Here is a 12680-nt window from a genome sequence, read left to right as displayed (position 1 = left end):
CCTAACAGACATCTATAGAACACTCCACCCAACAACAGCAGGGAATATATTTTTCACAATTATGCGTGGAACAGTCTCCAGAATAGACCATATGTTAGGATAAAAACCAAGTTTAAACAAATTTAAAAGAATTAAGATAATGAAAAGTATGTTCTCTAACCAGAAGAGAATGAGATTAGAAATCAATAACAGAAGGAAAATTGGGCAATTCACAAATAGATGAAAATTAAACAAGGCACTGCTAAATAACCAACTGGTCAAAGAAGAAATCACACACACACACACAAAATAGAAAACACACTTAGATGAAAAAAAACACACACACACACACAAAAGCATACCTAAACTTATGAGATGCGACTAAAACAGTCTTATAGGGAAATTTACAGCTGTAAATGCCTATATTTTAAAAAAACAAAGAAGTCAGATAAATAATCTAATCTCCTACCTTAAAAAACTACAAAAAACAAAAAGAGCAAACTAAACTCAAAGCCAGAAGAAGGAAGGAAATAATAAAGATTGGAGTGGAAATAAGTAAAATTATGAAAATAGAGAAAAATCAATAAAACTAAAAGATTTTTAGTTCTTTGAGAAGATCAACAAAATTGGCAAACCTTTAGCTAAGCTGACCATAAAACTCAAAAAGGGAGGACTCAGATTACTAATATAAGGAACGAAAGAGGTGATACTGCTACAAGCACCACAGAAATATAAATGATAAGGAAATACTGTGAACAATTGTATACCAAGAAATCAAATAATCCATATGAAATACACAAATTCTTAGAAAGGCAAAAACTACCAAAACTGACTCAAGAATCAATAAAATATCTGAATAGACCTATAACAAGAGATAAAATTAGTAATCAAGAAACTTCTCACAAAGAAAAGCTCAGGACCAGACGGCTTCACAGATGAGTTTTACCAAATGTTTAAGGAAGAATTTTAATGAATGCTTTACAAACTCTTACAGAAATAGAAGAGGAGGGAAAGTTTTACAACTCATTTTATGAGTCCAGTATTTTTCTGATACCAAAACCAGACAATGACATGACAGGGAAAAAAAAAAAAACCTATGAATATAGATGAAAAAAATCCTCAACGAAATACTAACTACCTGAATCTATTGATATACAAAAAGGATTATACACCATGAGCAAGTGTAAATTATCCCAGGAATACAAGATTGGTTTGACATTCAAAAATCCATTTGACAAAATCCAACATCCCTTCATGATAAAAATACTCAACAGACTACAAATAGAAGAGAACGTCCTCAAAACAACAAAGGGCATCTGTGAGGAACCCTATGAGACATCATAATAGTAAAATACAGAAGCTTTCCCTTTAAAACTGGGAAAAAAGAAAAGGATGTCTGCTCTCAAAACTTCTATTCAGCATGGTACTGGAGGTCCTAGCCAGGGCATTCAGGCAAGAAAAAGTAATAAAAGGCACCAGATTGAAATGGGCAAAGTATTTCTATTGGCAAGAATCTGCACAAAAAGTATTAAAGCTAGTGAATGAGTTTAGCAAGGATGCAGGATACAAATCAACATACAAAAATTAATTGAATTTCCATCATCATAATAAACAATGAGAATAAAATTTTATAACAATTCCATTTATAATAGTTTCAAAGAGAATAAAACACTAGGAATAAATTTAGCAAAACAAGACCTTGGAAAACCACAAATCATCATGAAAGAAACTAAAGAGACCTAAAGAAATGGAAAGACAGCCTGTGTTCATGGACTGGAAAACTTAGTATTGTTAAGATGGCAGTATTATTTAAATTGATGTACAGATTTAATGCCATACTTGTTAAAATTTCAGCTGCCCTTTTGCAAAAATTAACAAGTTGATTCTGGACTTCCCTGGTGGTGCAGAGGTTAAGAATCCGCCTGCCAATGCAGGGAACATGTGTTCAATCCCTGGTCTGGGAAGATCCCACATGCCATGGAGCAACTAAGCCCATGCAACACAACTACTGAGCCTGTGCTCTAGAGCCCACAAGCCACAACTACTGAAGTTCACGTGCCTAGAGCCCATGCTCCACAACAAGAGAAGCCACCACAATGAGAAGGCCGCCTACCACAATGAGAAGGCCGCACACCACAATGAAGAGTAGCCCCCTCTCACCGCATGTAGAGAAAGCCTACGTGCAGCAGTGAAGACCCAACACAGACAAAGATGGAAAATAAATAAATAAATCTATTTTAAAACAAAAGGAAAAACAAGTTGATCCTGAAATATACATGGATATGGGCTTCCAGTTTTCAGTTCAGCATATAAGGAGATTGGAAGTTGTCACTCTTTCCTAACAATTTGACTTATGTCTTTTAACATAACATAGGAAAATCGACAACTCTTTTAAGAAAAATTAAGAGAAGTGAGGTCACAGGGCAAACTGTTGCCCTCAAAATTAAAGAAATAGACAGGCAAATACAGAAAATCACAACTTACCAGAGCAGAAACCCCTGAGCACAAACCTCGAAGGGACCCAGTACCAAGGTAGAAAATACAAACTGTAATTGATGAACCACTGGAAGCTCAGGGTGGACAAGTCTGAGAGTCAAAAAGTCCAGAGGGTGGGGTAGTCACAGGAGGGATCTTACACTTTTGTGATTTTTACCTCCTGGGGCTTGACCAGATCTTCACAGTGATATTGAATGAAAATCTCCTCATGCTTCTAGCATGGGGAGAGAAAAATGAGACCCTTGAAATATGACAGAGCATTCTGTTCTTCTTAATCAGGCTTGTCCTCAAGAGAAATGATTTTATCAGAACCTAAACTATTTGGGATTTATCAGAGCCTAGACGACTCAGGAAATGCCCAACTCCACCCCACTCTAGCCATCTGTCCCACCTAAGAGAGTGGGGGGAGGGAACTGAGGAGCACTTACAAAGGTCACAGGTCAGAGACGCAGGATACTGAAAGACTGAAGTCTAATCACAGGACTGTAGAATGCTTCCCCTCCCCTTACACCTCACCACCACTTTACTAAAGGCCTATTTATGGCAGTTCTATTTACCCAGGATATCTTGCCTATCAAGAAAAAATTACAAGACATATTAAAACACAAAAAATGCAGTTTGAAGAGACAGAATGAGCATCGAAATCAAACTGAGGTATGACAAAAGATGTTGGAATTTTCAGACCAAATTAAAACAATCATGATTAATACAGAAAAGGCTCTAATGTTTAAAGTAGAAACCATGTAAGAACAGATGGGCAATGGAGCAGAGAGACAGAAATTCTAAGGAAGGATCTAAAAGAAATGCAAGGGATTGAAAACACGATAAAATGAAGAATGCTTTTGATGAGCTCACTAGTACACTGGGAGCAGCTGAGGAAAGAATCTCTGAAATTGAGGATGTGTCAGTAGAAGCTTCCAAAATGGAAAAGCAAATAGAAAAAAGACTGGAAAAAGTCACAGAACCAAATATCCAAGAATTGTGGGATTACTACAAAAAGTGTAAGATACACATAATGGGAATACTAGAAAGAGAAGAGAGAGAGAAAGGAAAAGAAATATTTGAAACAATGGTGACTGATAATTTCCTCCAAATTAATGTTGGACACCAAATCACAGACCCAGGAAGCTCAGAGAACACCAAGCAGGAAAAATGCCAAAAAACTATCTAAGACATCTAATATTTAAATGTTAGAAAATCAAAAAGAAAGAAAAAATTTGAAAGAAGTCAGACAAAAAAACACCTTACATATAGAATAGCACAGATAAGAATTACATTTGATTTCTCTTCAGAAACCATGCAAGCAAGACAAGAGTGGTGTGATATATTTAAATTGTTGAAAGAAAAATAATCCAACATGGGATTTTGAACACTAGAGAATTATCCTTCAGCAGTGCAAGAGGAAGACTTTTTCAGACAAATAGAAATTGAGGTTATTTGTTCCCAGTAGATGAGCCCTGCAAGAAATGTTAAAAGAAGTTCTTCAGGGAGAAAGAAAATGATATAGTTCAGAAACTTGGGTTTACATAAAGCAAGGAAGAGCACCAGAGAAAGGATAAGTGAAGGTAAAATTAAAACTTTTATTTTTCTTATTCTTAATTGAGCTAACAGACAACAGTTGATTAAAATAATAACAGTGACAATGTACTTGATTGTGAGATATATTAATATATATGTGAATTACTGTCATAATGAGCAATGATACAGGAATGAACAGAAAGATTAGGATTATCTTGTTACCATAAGATATTTTCACTAACTGTGAAGGAGGGTGGCATTATTTGAAAGTGAATTTGGATTAGTTGTACATGTATATCACAAACTCTAGAGCAACCACCAAAAGAAGTATAACTGATATGCCAAGAAAGGAAAAAAAATTGTCATATAAAATGCTAACTAAACCCCACAAACATCAGAAACAGAGGAGAACAAAAATAGGAACAAAAAAACAGCAACTAATAGAAAACTGTAACGAATATGGTAGATCTTAACCCAACTGTATCAATAATCACTTTAAAAGCCAATGGTTTAAATATAACAAATAAAAGAGATTGTCAGCGTGGATCAAAGAGCAAGACTCAACTATACGTTGTATCTAAGAAACACTTAAAATATGAAAATATGCATACATTAACAATAGAGATGGAGAAAGATATACCATGATTACACTAATATGGAGAAAGTGGAGTAGCTGTATTAATTTCAAACCAGTCACACTTTAGATCAAGGAAAGTTATCAGGGATAAGGAGGGATATTACATAATGATTAAGGGGTCAGTTCTCCAAGAATATGTAACAAGCCTTAATGTGTTTGTGCCTGACAACAGAGTGTCAAAATAGACAAGTCAAAAACTGATGGAGGTGTAAGGAGAAAGAGATGAATCCATTATTATGGTTGGAGACAGCAACACCCTTCTCACAGAAATGGACAGATCAGCAAACAGAAAATCAGTAAGGATGTAGTTGAGCTCAACAGCACCATCAGTCAACTGGGTATAATTGACATCTATTGATTACTTCACCCAACAAGAGCAGAATACACATTCTTCTCAAGCTCACATGGACATTCACCAAGATAGATCACATTCTGGGCCATAAACAACACCTTAATGAATTTAAAAGAACAGAAATCACACAAAGTAAGCTCTCAGACCACAGCTGGATTAAAATAGAAATCGGTAACAGAAAGATAGCTGGAAAGTCCCCCAAATATCTGGAGATTAAACAACACATTTCCAAATAATACATGAGTCAAGAAGAAATCTCAAAAATCTATTTAAATGCTTTGAATGAAATGAATATTAAAATGCAACTTATTAAAAGCTGTGGGATACAGTGAAAGCAGTGCTTACAGGGAAATTTATAGCACTGAATGCTTATATTTAAAAAATAAGAAAAATCTAAAATCAATAATCTAAAAGCCTTCCACATTAGGAAATTAGGAAAAGAAAATGAACTTAATCCAAAGTAAGCAGAAGGAAAGAAAGAAAGAAAATGACTGCAGAAATCAATGAAATAGAAAACATGAAATCAATAGAGAAAATCAACAAAATCAAATGAGTTCTTCAAAAAGATCAATAAAATCAATAAGCCTCTAGCCAGGTTGATTAAGAAAAAATGGAAGAAGAAAAATGATTAATATCAGAAATGAAAGAAGGGTCATCACTACTGATCCCAGGATATTAAAGGATAATAAAAGAACATCATGAACAGCTCTACTCCCACAAATCTGATAACCTAGATGAAATGGACCAATTCCTTGAAATGTGCCAAAGTTCACACAAGAAGAAACAGACCACCTGAATATGATTATATCTATTAAAGAAATTGAATCAATAATTAAAAACCTGGGATTTCCCTGGTGGCAGGCACAGTTGTCAAGAATCCGCCTGCCAACGCAGGAGATATGGGTTTGATCCCCGGTCCGGGAAGATCCCACATGTCACGGAGCAACTAAGCCCATGCGCCACAACTACTGAGCCTGCACTCTAGAGCCCCCAAGCCACAACTACTGATCCTGTGTGCTGCAACTACTGAGCCCACATGCCTAGAGCCCGTGCTCCACAACAAAAGAAGTCACCACAGTGAGAAGCCTGTGCAACGCAATGAAGAGTAGCCTCCACTCGCTGCAACTAGAGAAAGCCCATGCACAGCAACGAAGACCCAATGCAGCTAAAAATAAAACAAATAAATAAAATAAATTTATTTTTAAAATGTTAAATAATAATTAATAACCCTCCAAAACAGAATATGCCAGATCTGGATGGATTCACTGGTGAATTCTATGAAACATTTAAGGAAGAAATTATACCAATTCTCTACAATCTCTTCTAGAAGATAGAAACAGAGGGACGACTTTCTAACTCATTACACAAGGCCAGCATTACCATGATTCCAAAACCAGACAACTACTTTACAAGAAAGGAAAACTATAAGCTGATATCTCTCATGAATACAGATACAAAAATCCTCAAAAAATATTAGCAAATCAAATCTAAGAACGTATAAAAAGAATTATACACCATCACCAAATGGGATTTATTCCAGGTATCCAAAGCTGGTTAAGCATTCAAAAATAAATAAATATAATCTTTCACATCAACAAGCTAAAGAAGAAAAAATCACATGATCATATCAATAGATGCAGAAAAGCACTAAACAAAATCTAACACCAAATCATGATTTAAAAAAATATCAGCCATCTAGGAATAGATGAAACTTCCTCAACTTGATAAAGAATATCTACAAAAAACCCCAAAGCTGACATCATACTTCATGGTGAGAAACTATAAGCTTTCCCACAATGATCACGAAAAGGGCAAGGATGTCCACTTTCACTACTCTCACCACTTTTCAGCATAGTAGTAATCCTATCAAATGCAATAAAAAAGAAAAAAGGAAATAAAAGGTAAACATATTGGGAAGGAAGAAATAAAACTGTCTTTTCTGGCAAATGTTATGATGGTCTCTGTAGAAAATCTGAAGGGATACACAACAAAAATCTCTTGGAAAAAATGATTATAGTAAGGTTGCAGGATACAAGGTTAATATACAAAAGTCAATCACTTTCCTATATACCGGCAATGAACAAGTGGAATATGAAATTCAATATACAATAGCATTTATAGCACTCAAAAAATTAAATACTTAGGCATGAATCTAACAGAAATGTATAAGAACTATGTGAGAAAACCACACAACTCTGGTGAAAGCAAAGAACTATATAAATAAAGAAATATTCCAATATTCTTGGATAGGAAGCTCAATGTTGTCAAAATGTCAGTTCTTCCCAACTTCATCTATGGATTCAATACAATTCCAATAAAAAATCTCAGCAGTTTATTTTTTGGATATTGAAAAACTGATTTCAAAATTTATATGGAGAGGCAAAAGACCCAGAATAATCAATACAATATTAAAAGAGAAGAATAAACTCAGAGGACTGATCCCACCCAACTTCAAATGCCTGATGCAAGATATAGAAGTGGCACATTAAATAATTGTTGATCTTCTTGAGTATAGCATTTTTTAATTCAGTAAAATGTTTTTATAATATTCTTGAAGGAACTTTGCACATAGGATCCATGGCTTCATCTACAGTTACTGAGAATGATTGCAATCTAAAACAATTATGTTAACATATTTTATTTACCACTTAAGCTCCTATTAACTCAAAAATTTAAAGAATTTTCTTCTTAAGGCACTTGGAATTCTGTTGATTTGAATTTTTATAAGTAACAACAATGTGTCTCACAATCTTCAAAATATTTCTTATCTTCTTTCTTTTATTTTTTATTACATTTGGATTGAAGATGTTTTATCACAGTTTTTGAATATTTTTCTTCCCTGTGAATCTTGAGGTGGCAAAGTTGAAGTTCTGCTTTTAATCTCTCATCGTAAGAAATAAAGAAGTCCCATATAAGACTTTTTCTTGTAGCTTATGTGGCATTAAGTAACTAAAACTGAATACAGTTCATAAAGTTAATTTCATTTAATGCTATGGATGCTGGTACAAACATTTTATTGTTATTTCCCTTATATTATATTATTATTATTGACTGAATTGTGTCCCTCCAAATACACATGTTGAACCTCTAACCCCCAATATGGCTGTATATGGAGATAGGATCTTTAAGGAATAACTGAGGTTAAATGAGATCATAAGAGTGGGACCCTAATCCAATAGGGTCCTTATAAGAAGAGGAAGAGTACTTTCCTGGTGGTGCAGTGGTTAAAACTCCGAGTTTCCACTGCAAGGGACATGAGGTCAGGGAACTAAGATCCCACATTACTGCCAGGCGCGGCGGGTCCTCAAAGTGTAGCAACAATCGACGATAGGGGGTAGGGAACTGAACGCACCAAGGTATGGGATCAGAAGGGCACAGACAACTGATGGTTGCAAGGCAAGTTTAACAACAAAGCGTAGCCGTATATATACCCCTAAAGCAGGGAATTTGCTTAGTCATGCCTTATCGGCATCAGCTGGTTGATTGGCTTCTCGGCTTCTCCCTCAAAGGCACCAATTTCCCCTCCAGGGTTGCTTTTCCTAGCTTTAGGGAAGAACCAGGGACTCCCAGTAACTGAGCAGGTCCCTGGAGCGATTTGGCCAAAGGCCATCTCCCTTTTTAAGTTCATCCCATAAAGTCCAGGATGCATACCAAGGAGAGTACAATCGGGCCCTGAGGCTTATGAGGGTCTTAATGGCGCCTTCCTCAGAGGGCAATGCTCGCCACATTTCCCCCTCTTTTATTTTTTAAAGCTTGATAATGCAATTTCAACCCATACACCTCCTGACAACGAGCAGCGAGACGGCCAACAATAAAGCGTAATAAACAAGGTAATGCAATTAACATCAACAGTACACATGACCCCACGGTAATCAATCCTGTGAGTCCATTTTGAAACCAAATGCATTGGATTTAACCATTGAAGCTGATCCAAGAGTCCTTGAATTAATTGTTGGGGCCCGTCTTCTTGTAGATGAGCTTCTTGAATTGCTTGTATTTCCGCATTAAGTTTTTGTATGTTCAATCTAATGTGTCCATCAGTCCATACACTTATTCCAATGAATCGTTTAGGTCTTTTTTTAAAGCTTCAGATAATTCTAGCCAAGCTTGCATGCTAGTACTATGATACCATGGTTCAGAAATATTTATAGGCAGCATTACATAGGAAGGTTGTTTTAACATCATAACAGAAAAAGTTCCTTTCATAGGCAGAAGGCAAGTACTAAAAATACAATTCTGACAAGTTATATTATATCCTAAGGAACCAGAAGTAAATCTGTAAATCTCCTATTAGCAAGGCATATGAGGGTGTAACACAAGTAATAACCGGTTGATAAGAATAAGACAATGCAAACTTCCCAAAATCCCAATGCTTATAAAAAAACCAAACTATTATCAGTAACAGAAACTGAAGAAATTAGAATGGTACCATTATTATAATTTAAGGTACACCAGATTTGAGAATTCAAAATCAGATTGGGGAAAATCAGAAGGAAAAAAGGAGGGAAACTTCAAACTTGTAACAGCTTTAACTACCTTTAAACTATGGCTGGCCAGTAAAGTCCCTTGTCCTCCTACATATATTTCAACACAAAAATAGTATCTTTACCAGTCTCATTCTTTCCATTTTTGTTATTGTTGCCCTGTGAAATCATTATTTCTAGAACAGCAAGAAGATGTAAAGCTTTCTCAGCTTGGTAGGTTAATGTATACAGGTCTACGAACAAAAAACACACTGCTTGGGCAAATTTTTCTTCAAAAGGTTCTATGAACTGATAAAGTTTTTCACCAACGGATATGGCTTCTGTATACTGTCGGACATGATACAGGATGACTGCTTGATTGTAACACAACATACTGTTTTCAACATCATCTAATCCATCCATTTCTTCCTAATTCTTCAACTGGTTAAGTGTCTGTCTTAAACTATCTGTTGTTGTCTGGTTACTTTTGAAAAACTCAGCTACTGCCGTATTCAAAATTATATTATAATCGTCTTTGTTTATATCTTGTAGGCAGGCAAGATGTTGCAGACAGACATCATAATTTCTAGCTGTGAAAGCCTGGAAAACACTGGTGGACAACTCCTTCTCTTGATCAGTAATCTCAGGTCGCTCCTTGGATACTTTTTGTCCCATATTGTTTTACTTCTGACTATTGCCCCGAGTTACTATCAACTTTACTATGTGGCCACACTTTCACTCGTAACTCCGGGGATTCACCTACCGAGATTCAGATGTCCCTCTCGTTCGGTCCCAGTTCGGGCGCCACTTGCCGCCAGCCGCGACGGGTCCTCAAAGTGCAGCAACAATCGACGAGAGGGGGTAGGGAACTGAACGCACCAAGGTATGGGATCAGAAGAGCACAGACAACTGATGGTTGCAAGGCAAGTTTAACAACAAAGCGTAGCCGTATATATCCCCCTAAAGCAGGGAATTTGCTTAGTCATGCCTTATCGGCATCAGCTGGTTGATTGGCTTGTCGGCTTAGTCACGCCTTATCGGCATCAGCTGGTTGATTGGCTTCTCGGCTTCTCCCTCAAAGGCACCAATTTCCCCTCCAGGGTTGCTTTTCCTAGCTTTAGGGAACAACCAGGGACTCCCAGTAACTGAGCAGGTCCCTGGAGCGATTTGGCCAAAGGCCATCTCCCTTTTTACGTTCATCCCATAAAGTCCAGGATGCATACCAAGGAGAGTACAATCGGGCCCTGAGGCTTATGAGGGTCTTAATGGTGCTTTCCTGAGAGGGCAATGCTCGCTACACCACATGCCACATGGTGCAGCCAAAAAAAAAAAAAGAGGAAGAGACACCAGGAGCACATGTATAGAGGAAAGGCCATGTGAGGACACAGCAAGGAAGCGGCCACCTACAAGCCAGGAAGAGAGGTCTCACCAGAAATCAACCCTCTGGCACCTTGATCTTGGACTTTCAGCCTCCAGAACTATGAGAAAATAAATTCCTGTTGTTTAAGCCACCCAGTCTTTAGTATCCTGTTATGGCAGCTCAAACATACTAATACAATTATTATTCAAATGTTTATAAACATTTGCTCAGAAAGGATAAAAAGGTTGGCCATATTACAGCTATTTAGCTAAAACCGTCTCTTTTAAAAATTCAAATAATTACCAATCTCTTTTCTTGTTAAAATATCTGAAAATACTAATTACTTTTATACATAAGTTTAATGACTCTCAGTGATTGTTAATCACTACAACACTTTACTCTTATAACAATAAATATACATTTGTGGACTAAAAAACTTTACAACCTAAAATCTGAGAGTTACGTTTTATTCGGCGGACATTCTTAGGACTTCAAGCCCAGGAGGCAACTTCTCAAGTAACCCTGAGAAAACTGCTTTGAGGAGGGGAGTGGGGGAGCCAGGATACATGGGAGTTTTGCAACAAAGGACAGGTAGTCTGAACATCAAAAGATGATTGTTAATTAAAGAAAACAAGACATCTCAAGTTAAGGAATTTAGCGCTTTTCTATATATGGGAAGATGCAAGAGTCTGGGTTCACTGAAATCTTTCTTTTGATATGCATCTTAGCTATCTATGTTTTTACAACCTGAGTTTCCTCAAGCTGCAGTCTGATGGCTGCTAGATGGCAGGTATTCTTTGTTTCCTTCCTGAGTTCCCTCAGGGCTCACCCTGGGGTGTGGTGGGAGGGTGGCTACAATGGCTAATGATGACATTTTTAGTTTACTGATAGGGCAGGCAGTATTTTATTTCTCTTATTAATACCTTCTTATAAAAAGTATTTATTTATACTTCAACAGAATTTCAACATTTGGAGACTTTTAGCTCTAAGCTACAGCTACATCTGAAATGCTTGTCTATATCTGGAAACAAATATTCAAATATGAAAGATAAATCTAAAAGACGTGTCTTGGGCTTCCCTGGTGGCGCAGTGGTTGAGAGTCCGCCTGCCGATGCAGGAGACACGGGTTCGTGCCCTGGTCCGGGAGGGTCCCACGTGCCGCGGAGCGACTGAGCCCGTGGGCCATGGCCGCTGGGCCTGTGCGTCCGGAGCCTGTGCTCCGCAGCGGGAGAGGCCACAGCAGTAAGAGGCCCGCATACCGCAAAAAAATAAATAAATAAAATAAAAATAAAAGACGTGTCTTATTCCAATCAGCATTGGAAAAGTGGCGTCATTTCTGATTAGATATGTGGTCTCTATACAATCACATGATCATCGATCAAATACAAGGTAGAGTTACAAAATAGAGTGGTGAAATAGATGAATTAAGCTATTTAGACCTCCAAAGATTACGACTGGAAAAGCCAAAAAGCAAAGCAGAGCCTAGTATTGAGGTCAAAGCTAAACTTTGATGTATCCTTACACTTTGTGCCCACATTTCCTGTGAAATCCAAATGAACACAAAATGCCTAAGTAAGCACTAGCAGACTAGAGGCTCAGATCTTTGGGGGATGCAAAGTCACTTTTAGAATATTTTAAATTTATGATCTGAAAAGTTTTATAGCTTTGTTAGGGTGTCTATTAAAAACAAACAAACAAGAAAACGAGACAGCATTTGAACATTCTGTATGGAACAAGCTCTCCAAAAGCTTATTCTCTGAAGTTTTCAACCACCGTGTGCCTGACCCTCAGATCTACCAAGGACTGTCTGTGTGCCCTAGCCACCTCAGAAGGGAATGTATCATTTCTGTGACTGAGTCAGATCCTTACATGGGG

Source organism: Kogia breviceps, chromosome 14 (assembly GCF_026419965.1).
Source record: "Kogia breviceps isolate mKogBre1 chromosome 14, mKogBre1 haplotype 1, whole genome shotgun sequence".
NCBI classification, from domain to species: domain Eukaryota; kingdom Metazoa; phylum Chordata; class Mammalia; order Artiodactyla; family Physeteridae; genus Kogia; species Kogia breviceps.
The sequence above is the reverse complement of the archived record's forward strand: the minus strand, read 5'-3'. Positions refer to the sequence as shown.